Source organism: Triturus cristatus, unplaced genomic scaffold (assembly GCF_964204655.1).
Source record: "Triturus cristatus unplaced genomic scaffold, aTriCri1.1 SCAFFOLD_147, whole genome shotgun sequence".
NCBI classification, from domain to species: domain Eukaryota; kingdom Metazoa; phylum Chordata; class Amphibia; order Caudata; family Salamandridae; genus Triturus; species Triturus cristatus.
In genome coordinates, this window is record NW_028187462.1 from 1235457 (window position 1) to 1247482 (window position 12026).

General features: G+C 50.8%; 1 pseudogene across 1 annotated transcript in view; it reads right to left on the bottom strand.

Moving 5' to 3' along the window:
* LOC146771168 (uncharacterized) overlaps positions 1-12026 on the bottom strand; it is an 821319-nt pseudogene that overhangs the window by 186406 nt on the left and 622887 nt on the right. The window contains exon 4 of the transcript XR_014975178.1: positions 2206-2313. The product of XR_014975178.1 is annotated as an uncharacterized LOC146771168 (transcript). The remainder of the gene's footprint in view (positions 1-2205; positions 2314-12026) is intronic.

Consider the following 12026-nt stretch of genomic DNA (forward strand, 5'->3'; position numbering starts at 1 on the left):
CTCTTTTCTAATTCTATCAAAATTGGAACCCCATCATCACCTGGCCACCCCGAAGCAGTTTGACCCTATCCTTAAATCTTGCTGCACATTCCTTTCTAATCATGGCATCTGGCAGTACCCAGCTCACTGGGTCTCCCTGACCCACCTCTTTACTGTCCTAAGCAAGGAGGCCCCAGTCGCTGAAATCGCTGCCTGGACCTCCTATGGCAACACCATGAACTACCCCTTTACCATCCTAAGCAAGCTAACCCCCAACCTTGGAATCGGTGCCTAGACCTCCTATGGCAATCTATAACTGAGCCTTACAGGCCGCACCCGCCCTCCCAGAGACTGGGTGTCCACAATTAAGCTGATTGGGCTGGATCCATGTCAGGTTTTCAGGATAACCACAACCTAAGTAGATCCCCATTAGCTTGTTTGTAAATATATCCCATGTTGTTGTCTCTGCCGTTGTGGACCAACGCTGGACACTCCCGAGGTGGACAGCATCTATGCATCGGCCACCCCGTGTGCAGCCCTCTAGTCTAGACCAACCCAACCGCTGCTGTTGAGGAACCTGAAAATGTGAGGTAAAGTTGCAAGCAATATTCTTGCTTGTCACACGATACAACAGAAGACACCAAGGTCAATTTATTTGCAGAAAGTGACACATCTGGATGTGTCACGGGGCCTTCTCCGAGTTAGGTCTGTTTGTATATTTCTGAGGCCTAAGAATAAACGTAACATCTGTGGAGCTGAAAGACTTTTGCTATTCTGAGTTTGCAACTATAACAACTATTTACTTAGTAGGTGTGACATCTTGAATGATGAAAAACCACAATTGATTGGCTGGGAGCTTAACTCCTGCAGTTGCAGGATAGTATCCAGAGAACTCAATTATATTTTTCCCTCCTCGTCTAATATAAAATATGGAAATGACAAACCCATAAAATATAAAACTGTCAAGACAACAGCAATTTGAATGTTGCGACAGAGAGGTGTAGTTTCATGGCTTCCTTCCAGCGTTGAAAGCATTTACAATCTTACATTTCGGCAGCAACTCACAACCTCGCCTTTAATAACCATCACCCTGAGATAATGGAGATTGCATGCGTACACCAACTAGGAAGGAGGCTTTTTGGACTCTGTGAGTAGGCTGCAGGTCGGTGGGGACTTTAACTCGGAAAATGTCCCTGTGTGTTAGTGGAAGCTAGGCCCCTCTGGAGCTATGCTGGCTGCGACCCAGTGCAGTTTATTATGTCTGACACAGGAGTCTGCAGGAAGTAAATCACAGGGGAGCAATGACCCGGAAGTGGATACTTTATTGTCATGATTGATGTACAGCTTCAGCTCCAATGTCCCCTCGCTATCGCACGTGGTACAGGGGATGCTGTATTTCTCAGTCGCCAGGCCTCGGCGGAGAGCAGCAGTTGCCCCCTCCTTCATATGCATGCACCCTGGGCTGTCCTTGCCTGTGGTTGTCTCTAGCCTTCCCGCTCCACCTGTGCCCCTAAACGCCTCCTGTCAACTGCTGGGTGCACCCACCTTGTCTCCTGCCCCCGCCACGAGTGGATGTCCCGTGCTGCCCCCAAGTGTTACTTCTCACTCGTATGCCGCATGACCCCCCCCCTGCGAGCACCCTTTCTGATTTTACCCTCATTGCCCATTCATGCCAGCCATGAGAAGATGTGGTCCGCCGGCTTAAACTACCGACTTTAGTGCAGGAAACCAGGGTTCGAGCCTCGAGGTCGCGTCCTCATCATGTGATTCTGGGCAAATCACTTAATCTCCCCGTGCCTGAATGTGTAATGTAAATACGGTGCTATGTAAAGCGCTCCAATACCTTCGGGTCGCGTTTGCGCTATATAAATATGCAAAAAAAAAATAATGACACCGCAGCCCCCTTCCTAGCCTTTCGCCCGCCCCCCACATTTCTTGCCTTAACATGAACTGCCCCGTCCTTCCCCTGCACGCCTCCTGTCTGAAGGATCAGACCCCCTCATCCGCTCAGATCATCCCAGTGAGCCCCGCCCCTGTGCACCTCGGCTACTGCCTTAAATAATATACCCCTTCACTCCAGTGCCGCACCCGTCCCCCCCCTGTCCCTTCCAGAGATGTCCTCAGTCTGTCCATGCCTGAAGATGCCCCCTTTGTTCCTGTGTCCCTTTCTGTATCCCTCTCCACCCACCTGGAACACCCCCGCCCCCATCATCCCGGATGTCTTACCTGGGCCCAGGCGGCGGGCAGGCCCCGCGGTATCAGCGAGCGGAAGAGAAGCTCCTCATAGAGCCCCCCATCCCGGGGCCGGGCCGACTGCAACCGGGAGCGCCGCGCCTGCAGAGAGCGGGAGACAGCGTTAAAGGTACAGCACCGCCAAGCGCGCCCGCGCTGCACCGCAAGGAGTGCGGTATATGCCAGGGCCAGACAGCGTCTATCACACTGTGCGGGTCTCCACCCCTCTCGTCCTCGCAGTGACTGTACAACGGTAACGGAAATAAGCTGAGGCAAGTGTTGTGTTATGATGGGTCAGCCATGCAGCAGTGCTGGAGGGGAGGTGTGAGGGGCGCGCCACGTGTGTGGGGCCTAGCGCGAGCAGCGCGAAGTAAACACACCCACACCGTGCATCAGTTGGGCGCGAACTGCCTCTCGTTCGCCCGTCCCTTTATTATATACACACGCGCTCACGTCCGTCGACGTGAGCGCAAACTACGCAAGGTCTCTTGCGCTCTAACAGAAGGCTAGAGCGCTGACTGCAACATCCCTATCCAAGTTAGTCCTTGACCACAATTCAAACTTCAATTCGCGGCGCCACTTACTTGGCATGCAAAGTCTCGTAATCGACTACTGGGCCTGGGGTTTTCTCGTAGCCCATACCTCGAGGCTCCCCGCTGGGTTGGGGCTTGGGTTGTTGGTGCGGCTCCTTGCTCTAGTCCACTGTCCGGGCGCTCAGAGGTGCTCGGGCCTACCCCTGGGCTGCCCTGGGAGACGGGGCTGGGCACCCTCGCTGGGAGGATCCCTGGGTCAGGCTCTTCACCGACATCTGCAGCCTCATGGTCATCCGCGGGCCTCCTCACCACCTTGAACCATGATATGTTTCGGGTGACCAGCTAGCCCCCCCGGCGTGCCGTCACCATGGTCCCCTGCCGGTCGACTACTCTCCAGTAGCCCTTTTCATACCGGGTCTTGAACTTTCCTCCAGGTCGCCGCTCCCTTAGAACCACCATGTCCCCGGCGTGGATCTCCCTGGGCGCCGCCCTTCGCGCTTTGCTGACTCTGTCATTGCGCTCCTGTCGCCTCCGGAACGCACTCTCCGCGTCGAACGGCGGGGCTGTCCAGCCTGGGGCGACTGGTAGCCCGTCCCGGCAAGTCCCTTTGAACATCAGGGCCCAAGGTGCTTGACGAGTGGAGCAATGGGGGGTGCTGCGGTACTCCCCCAGAAATCGCTGAAGTTCCTGTTCTGGGTCTGACTGTTCAGATACAGCGATGCGCAGTATTTTGTTGATAGTGCGCATGAGCCTCTCTACCTCTCCGTTGGCCTGTGGCCACTGCGGGGTGATGCGCCGATGTCGATTGCCATGTGACTTTAGGAGCTCTCCGAACTCGTGATCTTGAAACGGGGGCCCATTGTCACTCCGCAGTTCCTCGGGGCACCCGAACATCCCGAATACTTTTTCCAGGGCGAGGCCCACGTGCACGAAAGCTGTGGACGCTAATGCCTCGGCCAGTGGGTACTTTGAGTAACTGTCAATGATCACTAACGTGACCCGTCCGTCCGGTAGGCTCCCGAAGTCCACACTGATTTTTTCCCACGGGCCTCTCCCGTGCTCCTCGGTGAGGATGGGAGCCGGCGGTTGGGCTCCACTGGTCAACTGACACGATTGGCAGCTGCGAACCGCGTTGTCTACGTAGGCGTCCATGCTCGGGAACCATACCTTCTCCCTCATCCGAGCCTTCATTCTCTCGGTTCCTTGGTGTCCTTTGTGCGCCAGTTGCGTGGCCCTGATCCTGAGGGCCACCAGGATTACGATTCTGGCTCCTCGGATGACGAGCCCCCCTCTGGTTATGCTTAGCTCGTGATGCACTCTCCAGATGTGTTGGAGGTCATCTCTCCCTTCCTGAGACCATGAGTTCGCCGCCTGGAGAAAGTGCTGCCAGGTTCCCGCCAGTATGGTGTCCTTGACTTTGATTAGCACCGGGTCTTGTTCGGCTGCCTCCACGATCTCTTCTAGCGTTAAGGCCCGGGGGCACGCCAGGGCCGCTACCATATCTAGGTGACTTTCAGCCTCCTCCTCCCCATCCATCGGTATGGGTTTGCTAGGGGTCTCTGGGTGTCGGGATAGAAAGTTGGCTGGGTTTTTGGCCCCTGGCCTGTATACCACAGTGAGGTGGTATTGCTGAAGGTTGATGGCCCATCGTTCTATTCGTGGGGTGGATGTGGCGCCGTTCCCCGGAATAGTGGCACTAGCGGCTGGTGATCCATCACCACCGTGAAGGGGTGTCCGCACACGTACAGATGAAAGTGACGGCAGCTCCACCGAATCGCTACGGCCTCGCGCTCGATTTGGGAATATCGCTTCTCCGTGTCCGTGAGGGCCTTGCTGGCGTATGCCAGGGCTGCCCACTGCCCCGGTTCCTGCTCTTGCATTAGGACCGCCCCTAGTCCTACCGGGCTTGCGTCGACCAGGACTTCAGTCTTCTTGCTCGGGTCAAAGTAGACCAGGGTGGTCTGATCCAGAAGGGCTTTCTTGATCACCTCAAAGGCTTCCTCTTCTGCCTCCGTCCATCGCCACATCACGTCGGTTTTGGTGAGGTGCCTGAGAGGTTCGGCTAGCGTGGCCAAATTCGGGATGAACCGTCCACAGTAAGTGGCCATCCCCAGGAAGCTGCGGACCTCCGCCACTGACGCCGGAGCTGCGGCCGCTTTGATGGCATGGGACTTCCGAGGATCCACTTGGATGCCTTCTTTGGTGAAGACGTAGCCGAAGAATTCGATGGTTTGTCGAAATAGTTGGCACTTCTCTCGGTGCAGGGTGACGCCATGTTCTTGCAACCGTGATAGGGTGGCTCGGACGTGCCGGTAGTGCTCTTCCACCGTCCCGGAGTAGATGAGGATGTCGTCGCTCACGTTTAAGACTCCAGGTAACCCGAGCATGATATCCTTGATGGTATTTTGGAAGATCTCCGCTACCGAGGAGATCCCGAAGTTTAGGCGTTTGTACCGCCTTAGTCCCAAGTGCGTACTGAACGTAGTGATGTAACGGCTTTCCTTTGCCAAGGTGAGCTGGTGAATCCCGCGTTCAAGTCTAGTTTGGAGAACCACCGAGCGCCGTTTAGATCAGACACAATGTCAACCATAGTCGGTGTGATGTGTCTCTCGCGCTTGATAGCTTTGTTCGGAAGCCGCATGTCTATGCACAAACGGATTTTCCCCGGCTGGCGTGGTTTCTCCGCGATCACCATGGGTGACACCCACGGGGTGGGTCCGGTCACCTTCTCGATCACTCCTTGCTCTTCCAACCTTTGGAGTTCTTCCTCTACCAACGGCCGTAGGTGGAACGGTATCCGCCTGTGCCTGAGGGCTGTTGGTGTCACCGCGGGATCGATGTGAAGGTGTATCGGTGGCCTCTTAATCTTCCCTAGCCCTGAGAAAAGGCCCTTGAAACTATCCAGCAGGTCCTCAGCTGGCTTGTCCTGGATCATTCTGAGGAATGTGATCAGCCCGAGGTCTTCGGCTGCGTGTCCGCTGAGTAGGGTGTCCACCTCCTGGTCGATGACGTGAATATCGATGACTATTTCTGAGTTTGCTGCACTCACCGCTACCGTCATCTTTCCTCTTAGCGGTAACGGCGTGTCGCTCCCGTAGGCGTATATCTTGGCCTTGGACTGTCGGAGCTCCGGTCTCGGCTTGAGACGGTTGTCCTGCTGTACGCTCATAACGGTTACGGACGCACCTGTGTCTATCACCGCGTTGACTTCTGTGCCTGCTATCAGAAGGTCGCATCGCGCTTGCGGTCGCCTGGTACTTTTCAGGGCTTTTGTGAATGATACGACATACATTTCTTCTCCATCTTCAGACTCAGTGTTCGAGTCTTGGTGGCCTCTGGCTTTCCCATACCTTGGCGGCGGTTGGGATGACAGTGACGTGTGTGAGAGCTGTCGTACCAGCTTCCTCTGCGGCGTGTCCCACTTGTTTCCGCCTTTCTGTGCCTTCCTCCGGCAGACTGACGTGAAGTGATTTTTGATTCCACAATTCGTGCACACTTTTCCTCTGGCTGGGCATGTCTTGAGCGGGTGGTCTTCGTACCCGCACTATCTACACAGCCGGGCTTTGGCTGGGGGTCGCCGGTCTCGGGGCCTCTGTGGCATTTCCCGCGCTCGCACCGCATCCGCCTTTTATGTTTTCACTTCCACCTGTTTGTCTTTCCCTTTCACCAGGGCCTGGTCCATTTCCTCTGCACGCGCTGCCGACAGATCATGCGTCCTGGCCAGGACTAGTATGTCGTTCATCGGGATGTTGGGCATGCGAAGTATGAGTCCACGAAGCGTCTTGCTCCGCATTCCCAGAATCAATTGTGCCCTGATTTCCTCTTTGGCCCTGTCCCCTATGAGGTGCGTGTCCGCGAGGGCCCTTAACCGTGTATGGAAGGCATCTACTGATTCTCCTTCACGCTGCCTCGCTTGGCGGAGCTTGAAGTGTTCATAGTCCGGATTGACCTGCGGGTCAAAATGCGCATTCAGAGCCGCCACTTCCGCTGCGTAGTCATCCTGGTTCCCTGAGTTAGGCAGGTGCTTGAAAAGGAGGTAAACTTCTTCCCTGGCGTAGTGGAGTAGGAGGGACCTCTTCACCGCCCCGTCTGTCTCCCTCGAACCAATGAAGTAGTTCTCTAGTCTGTCCAGCCAGGTCTGCCATCGCGGGGCAGCTGTTGTGGGGTCAGTGGCTTCGCTGAATGGGGGCAGGACCCCTGTCGGGGGGTGATGCGGCAGCGCTCTGGCTTGGTCCTGTTGTTCCGTGTCACTCATCGCGGTGCGGGAGCCACGTGCTCGGCGTGCTAAGGCAGTATCCACTGACCTCCCCAACAACTAGTCCACCTTTATGCTGGAGCGCGCCGCGCCTCCTTGCTAGGCGAGGCACCCTTCTGGCCTGCAGGCCTTCTGCTGCTCCGTCAGCTGGTGGTGCGGCCTCGCGACCTCCAGGCAGGTCCTGTGAGCGTCTCAGGTGACAGCAGCTGTTCTGGTCCTTCGGAGGAGCCACTGGGCTGCTCGTAGCCCTGGAGATCGGTGCAGGAAGGGGGTGGGTTGGGGGCCCACCTCGTCGCCAGTGTTGTGTTATGATGGGTCAGCCATGCAGCAGTGCTGGAGGGGAGGTGTGAGGGGCGCGCCACGTGTGTGGGGCCTAGCACGAGCAGCGCGAAGTAAACACACCTGCTGGAGCAGGGTTTTTACTTTAAAACCAAATTATCTGTTTCATTTTCGTATGTCATTATTAAAAGTACTACTGATTAATTAGTAATTACTAAAGATTTGTCGAGTCTTGTCTAACCAACCTTATTAACAGAAGAATTACACGTGGGAATGCAATTGCATGGCTAAAATAATAAGTGAACTAAGTTGGTGAGCAAATTGACATTATAGATGTTGCTTATGTGATGTTATTGTGTTTTGCGCTTATAATAAATATGCATTAATGTCTTTTGGTGTCGCAAATGGCTAGATAAATACATACACATAAGGGTATTAGCAGGGGAATAACACTGTATAATCATTTCCATGTAGTAATTATGATTTTGTGTTTTCTTCGCTTAAGTTGACCATTGTGGCCTGCTATAAAATGGCCACCACCCGCAGCCTGCAGTTGAGTAGATGGAAAATATGAAAAGAGGCTTTGCGCTGACTGCGACCCTGTCCTCTGATTGAACTGAAAAGCCATGAACATGACGACAAATCTGGGAGTGTTGCCAGATGCCCCTGAACGTGAAGATTTGTTGCAACTGTTAAATCCAACCTGATGAACTTATAATGGTCCCATGGATGAGATACATTTTATCCTAAAGAGACATCCGTAGAAGTAACGAATTAAACATGGACTTCTAATTTCTATTCAGAATTTGAAACTATCAATACATGGGAAAATCTAATGGTGTAGCTTAATGTACCAAGACGACATAACTTCCGCCAATCGACTGTTTTGAAAGTTATATTTGCAACATTTGGAATGTAAATTTTGGTATAAATATTAGTAGACTAGAGAGGTCTAGCGCCACTTCTTCCCGAACCAATGATCAGAGGTCCCGATGCTGACGGAGAGGACGGTGACTCTACATGATGGCTAGAAAATTTTAACTATTTGCTGAGGACCGGTTCTGACTTAGAAAACGACTTTTAGCCAGAATAGGTAAATATAGAAAATATGATCTTGCATTTAATTGGCTTTTCTTACAATTTTTTAGATAAACAATATTCTGTTTTAATTACTGTGTTGGGTGGTTATTTTATTGTCATGTTTATTGGATATTTTGAGTGTTAGATGTATCACCAGATCTATAGCAACTAGTTGATCTCATTGACCTCAGGTTACATGCAGATTGGTTAGGTATATGTAAAGTGTTTCTCCTTATACACGGTATGGATAGAGTGGTAGAATGAATGTTGGTGTTATGGGCCCCACCAGCGTGTGATGTGTGTGTGCGCGTGTTACTGTGAGATCACTCCGTCCGTGGAAGTAGAGGGGATTCGGAAGCTCCGATCTGCACCAGTTTCTTGGTAGCAGAATGATGGTTAACTATTGTCTTGATCTGGTGAATTTGCGTGTATATAAGCTTATTGATTATTGATTGATATTGATATATGTACTAACACTATATGTTGAAGTCGTATTGAGTTTTATGTAGTGTGTATGCCTTCTGGGACGTAGGAAGTCGGTGACAGTTCCGTAGTAGGGCAGAGGGAAGCGCTGCTCTCTGAAGAGGCGGGATTGTTGGCCCTGTATGAAGACAGGGGAAAACGTATGACAATTGAAGTTGCGCGTCGCATTGTCTGAGTTCGATGAGGTAGCACCACCGTGTGTTGCCATTAGAAATGTATTTTCTGTGTGAGAGAAGTGTATATGATAGCGAAGGTTACCTGTGAAGTTCTGGTCTTAGGTATCAGGGATCCTTATGGCATTCCGATAACGCTTATCACTAGAAAAGTAATAGGTATTCTCTGAGCTTGGTAGAAGGACAGAGCAGAGGTAAGCGCTGCTTTGTTAACGTGTGATATAATTCTGTAGTAGGACAGACTGTTCGCTGTTCTCGGGAAAAACAGGATTCTGTGTGAATGTACTACATTTTCTGGTGTGAAAGTGCGTGAATGAGAAGGCATTCTGGTTAATTGTGAAACTCTTAGGAGCATTCCGGAGAAAACAGTTAATTGGTGCTTGCTAGAAGGATAGAGTAGAGGGATGTGCTACTTTATCAACGGAAGTAACGATTCCGTAGTAGGGCAGAGGTAAGCGCTGCTCTCGGGAAAGGCGGAATTCTCGTGGGAAAGGTCTTTTGCTGTTCTGTGGCTAGCGAAGCAGACAATGGAGATGTTTGTATGTTGTAACTAACAGACTCGTAGAAGTTGAAACAAAGTCTACCGAGTAGTTTTGTAAAGGAGGGGTAGACGAGAGACAGGAGACAGGAGCAGGAGCTGCTGCAGCGACTGCTGACGTCCGGAAGACCGCGCTGTGATTGGACAGTGGGTTAGAACGGTGGAAGCACGGTGATTGGTGTGCTGGTGTACGCCGCGTAAGGATTGGAAGACATACAGGGTGACGTAGACGCTCCAGGATTGGTGCGTTAATGTGAGTCGCGCTGGGATTCGTGGACTGAGTCAGTGACGTAGACGCTCCAGGATTGGTGCGTTAGTGTGAGTCGCGCTGCAATTGGACAGGAGATCGTACAGTTGTAGAAAAGACTAAAGGGTTGGGGAAAACAAGAAAATGTATTACCACGCTGAGGAAAAGAAAAAGAAATCCTTGTTGAGTAAGGTTAAGACCTGGTTTGACAAGGATAAGGATATTGTGACTAGGGAAGGACAGTTACTTCCTCCGATAAGAACCCCCGCATCCTTCATGGTTGCAAAATATGGGTATCATACCTGTATTTGGTTAGACAATTGGGCAAAGTACACCAAAGAGGATGGAGTTTTAGCTTTCCCGGGACATGGCTCATTTAATCTGGCCATATTGAGAAACTTACGGGAGAGGATGATGAATCTAGAGCCTTGGCCTAGGCCGACGCAGTTTGAGGCATTGACTGAATGGGAAGATGAAATGCATGAGCGGGAAAAGCAGAGGAGTGGAGGAAACTACAGGTATATGTTCGGGCGAAAGTATGATCGTGAAACTCATCATGACCGGATGAGAAGATGGCGAGATGCCAGTATGACTGAGGGATTATATCCTGTAAGAACTGCAGAACAGACAGAAGGGAAAAAGTGTACAGAGAAAGAACATAATGTAGAAACAAGGAGGTATGGGGCGAATGAGTCTGAAGACGATGTCTTAGATGACATGTTCTACAAAAGACCACCCCGTATAGACGAGAACCAGAAGTAGGAACACCAGTTACCCCGATGAGAGACACCCTGCGGATAATAAAGACAGAAGTTATGACCCCTGAGTTGAAAAGCAGTAGTTCTCTTGCAGAGAGAGAGAGAGAAAGGGAAAATGAAATTGAGGATGAAAAGACCAGAGAACTAGCAAGAACCACATTTGAATTGACAGAGAAAATCAGAGAACTGACTAAAAATCTTGAAGCAGTTACGGTGCCTGTAACAATAGGTCCGGTTATGCCTATTTTTGAGAAGCAGAGGACTGGTGAAGGTGGTTTAACAGTTCCATATGTAGGCAACAGACTGGTTGTTCCTCCAGAACAGACAGAAATGAGATCGGGAGAAAATCAGTGGAGATCAGGAGAAAATCAGTGGAGACATACCATATATGGAGGAGAAATGAATGTGCAGACTAACTCAGGTTTGAATTCCGGTTGTGTGGAAGGGAACAGAATGATTGGAGGATCGATCTTAGAACCACAAAGAGTGACAGAACCAGTGGGTGCAGAAAAATCCACGGGGATAACTGCTGAAGATTTGAATGATTGGCTGAAAGTTTTGCAGAGGAAAGAAAAGGAATCCCAGGTAATTGATGTAGCTAGACTACGTATGGAAATGGAGGAGCTGATTGTAGGAACAATTCCTACAGAAACGCTGAAAAATTATCAGGAGGGGGAAATATTATTTTTGTGCAAAAGCATCACATGGAGAGCAAAGAACATACATGACAGGTTGAAAGGAATAGCCAGTGAAATGGGAATTGACATGGACAAGGTAAAAGCTTTACAAAAGCCTTACCGAGTGGATTTTACAGATAAGGACATTGAGAATCTAAATAATGCAGGCCGAACAGGGCAGATTAAGGAGATGATTGCTTTGCTGCGAAAATGGGGAGATGTGGAGAGATGGAAAGATAGATGGTATAGAAAACGAGAAGATGCAACAGACAGAACTTACTCAACATTCCCTATGAAAGAAAAGGAGAAAACAGTTACAGCTTATCCCATGAGGGAGATTCCAGGAGGAGGGTACGTACATGTCCCATGGACCAGACAAGTTATTTTGTCATTTTACAAATGATTTCCCTCGACTGAGAGAGAAGCCCGTCGAGAGGTATAGACAGGTTGACAGATTTGTGAAGTTGTCAAAAGTGCTGTGGATCGACCTGAATAGTCTGTTTGATATAATTGTACCAGCAGACTTGTGGGCAGAATGTAAGATAGTCATAGACTGGCCCACTAAAGAATACCCAAGAGATCCCAAGACAGGAGCTCCAGACCCGGAGGTCATGAAAAAGTATGAGCAGGTTATGGCTTTCCTGAAAAATAAGGTACCCCCCAAGGAAACAGACTGGGTTAAAATAGATCGAACACATCAAGAAGTGAAAGAATCAGTCCATGCTTACTATGAAAGACTAATACTGGCTTTCAAACAGTTCAGTGGAGATGAACATCTGGGTGACAAGGATC